This window comes from Mirounga leonina, unplaced genomic scaffold (assembly GCF_011800145.1).
Source record: "Mirounga leonina isolate KUSES-001 unplaced genomic scaffold, KU_Mleo_1.0 Mir_125, whole genome shotgun sequence".
NCBI lineage: Eukaryota > Metazoa > Chordata > Mammalia > Carnivora > Phocidae > Mirounga > Mirounga leonina.
Window position 1 is genome coordinate 37,117,655 of NW_023270305.1, and position 3,053 is coordinate 37,120,707.

At 42.0% G+C, this 3,053-nt stretch overlaps 1 pseudogene; it reads right to left on the minus strand.

Annotated features, from left to right (window-relative positions):
- Positions 1 to 1,741: 1,741 nt before the first annotated feature.
- Positions 1,742 to 1,921, minus strand: LOC118007431 (annotated as a pseudogene).
- Positions 1,922 to 3,053: the final 1,132 nt, after the last annotated feature.

Sequence of the window (3,053 nt, forward strand, 5' to 3'; positions counted from 1 at the left end):
GGGTGGAGGGAGGGGTCTAGAATGTCATTCTTGGCAGCTTTGTGTATGAGCTGCCTCCCTGTCCAATAAGCCTGTGGAGTGTCTGAAGGAGATGTCCAAGATATCTTCTCCTTTCCAAGTTCAAGGGGACCGTTGTGGTATAGAAAAAGAAACAGCCTATCTACAAGAACATGGAGCCCATTCCAAAAGAAATAAATCAGCAAATATGAAAAAGAGAGGAAATCCTGATAGTGTCCAGCCATGGAGATGCTAAGGGGTGTGATGCTGGGACAATGCCCTGGACAGGATGAGGTGATACCGCCTAGAGGCTTTATTGCAGAAGGAAATTCTGAGTAGTGTGGGAGGACCATAAAATTTACCACAGAAGAGTGAGAGGAAATAGAATTCCAAGATTAGAAAGAAACAGCTCTGAGCAGGAAATAAGAATAGGAGAAAAACACCAGGACAGATAAATGGACGTACTAGTTGCTCTAGGCAAAGGCCACAGAAAGATTTGTCAAAAGGAGTGTCTTATTAAATATAGAAAGTATGCTTCTTAGATTTGTGTTAGTTCTTTCTCTTGACTTAAAACTAAGTGGATGATGGAGAGTACTAGCTTCATCAATCTACATACACAGGAAGTTAGAGTATGTGTACCAGATTTTGTCAGTCTTAATCAAACCCTATAGGGGACACCTGAGTGGCTCAGTCTCTTAAGCATCTGACTCAGGGTCCTGGGATCGAGCCCCGCATTGGGCTCTGTGCTCAGAGGGGCATCTGCTTGTCTCCCTCTCACTCTGCTCTGTCTTTCTCTCTCAAATAAATAATCTTTTAAAAAAAATCTTATAATTAATAGCCATTATCATCCCTTACTGAGCATGTACTCTGTGTCAGGATTATTGCATTTTGTCTTCATCACAGCTCTATAAGGTAAATAGTAGTATTTTCCCCAGAACTTCTATTAAGAAACTGAGATGCAAAACTCTCCCCTGTAGACTGTAAGTTAAAATAATAGTATAATTGAGGTAATTCGTGTAAATTGCTTATCTTCTTTTTTACTATTGCCCCATCGCCCATAACTTTTAATTGCTAGAGTGCATGCCAGCTTAGTCTCTCTGTCCCTGAGGCTCCCCTGTCTCTTACCTGGATTATGGGAACAGTGTTCATGAGTTTACTTGGTTTTCCTTTGCCTTTTCTGGTAGATTCTCAACAAAGCAGTTAAGAAAGTCAGATCCTGGCACTCTTCTGCCAGAGATCTGCAGTGGTCTAAAAACCTTCACATAATCTCCTCCCCAATTAGCTTTCAAGGTCATCTCCCATAGTTCTATCCCTTGCTTACTTGGCTCTGGCCACATAGATTTTCCCTGCAGTCCCTTGACAATGCGACACACTGTCACTGTAGGGCCTTTGCACTTGCTCTGTCCTTTGCCAGGAATGCTTTCTCCCTATTTGCTTGTTCTTTTCTCTCACTGCCTTTAGGTCCTTTTGTTTAAGTGTCTCAGAGAGACCTTCCCAGACCATCCTTATTTATTTGTTTTATTTATTTCACTTTTTTTTTAATTGAAGGACAAAAGTTGGTCACATTCAGAGGTTAGCAGTCCTCATGCAGATAGTTAAAACCATCCTTCTCTTTTTTGGTTAACCATCTCCTAATTGCAAGTAATGTCCATGAGTACTTTAGAACCATCTCAAATTGTCCTTTTAGGAGCTCCACCACACCACTACATAATAGGCATAACCACATGCACCACTGTGCGGTGTCTCACTGGATATCATCATCATCAAACAGATCTTCAAAATCATTTTAAAAAGTTTGCATGAACTGAACTGCCTTCTCGTTGGCTGCCAAGTCCATTAGGAGCCTGGTGCTGCCCACTGCCTTGTCCAGGTCCACATAGGGCCTGGCGCCCTTGGGGAACATCTCGTCTACCACTGGCTTCATGTGGCCTGTGGCACCTCCCACGTCCCCAGCCCACTTTGGCCACCCTGATGCCTCTTCCCCAGGCCATCCTTTTGAAAATTGCACTTCCTCCTTGACCAACATTCCTCATCCTCATAGCATCAACATCTAATATATGAAATATTTTACACAAGTAGGAAAATAGCTGCTCTTTATCTCTCCTTTCTGGAATGCCAAGGGAGAATAGCCTTCTCTGTACCCAGCACATATTAGGTGCCCCCAAGTTGTGTGGAATGTTGAATGAATCAACTCTTTTATCTGCTTTGATCTCTAATGTCTCTCCCATGACACTAAAATCTTGTCTCTGTACTCAAGGATGGAATATTGCTTCCAGTTTTCCTTCTGAAACCCTCTACAAATTAGACAAACCAGAATCAGCTGGCCTGTGGCCAAAATGGGCAAGGGTTATAAACCCTTCTCCCACTGAGAAACAGCCTTCCATCTTTTCCTCCCTTTGTCATTCACTGGGTACTGGCAGAGAAAAGCCCAACAAAAGAGCATAATTAGGAAAAGACAACCCACACCAAACAGGCCCCATGAACATAGAAAACTAGGTCATTGTTCCTAATATAAGGAAGAAGATCTCTGTTTCTAGCTAGGCTATGTTCCACTTGTGTGAAAACATTGTAATTAATTGAATTAATTTAATTCTGAATATTGTGGGAAAATGTGTGCCTTTTAGCCTTTTAGTAATCTATTTTTCTTTTTCTGTAGATGGCATATCTCGTGCCCACTCTGCATAGCTCCTAAATATGCTAAATATCTGATTGATGACACATTTGAGCAATGCCCTTATACAGCCCTACGTGCGACACATACTTCTGACTACCTACTAAGTCTGAGCCAAATATGCCCTTGGCTTCCAGCAGATTACAAGACTTCTACTGAGAGCACACTACCTTCTAAACTTTGATTAAAGCTGCAGAATATATAACAGAAGCTTCCTCTTCCACCCAGTAAGTGCTATGGCTGAACTGAATATTAACCCTCACCGTGTAACCTTGGGAAAACCTTTTGAATGTGTAGCAATCATAATCCATCATAGTTGCCAGTGACCCAGGACAAATCAAGGTGTGAATTACAGTAGCCATTACTGAACCATTTCAGAGGATCC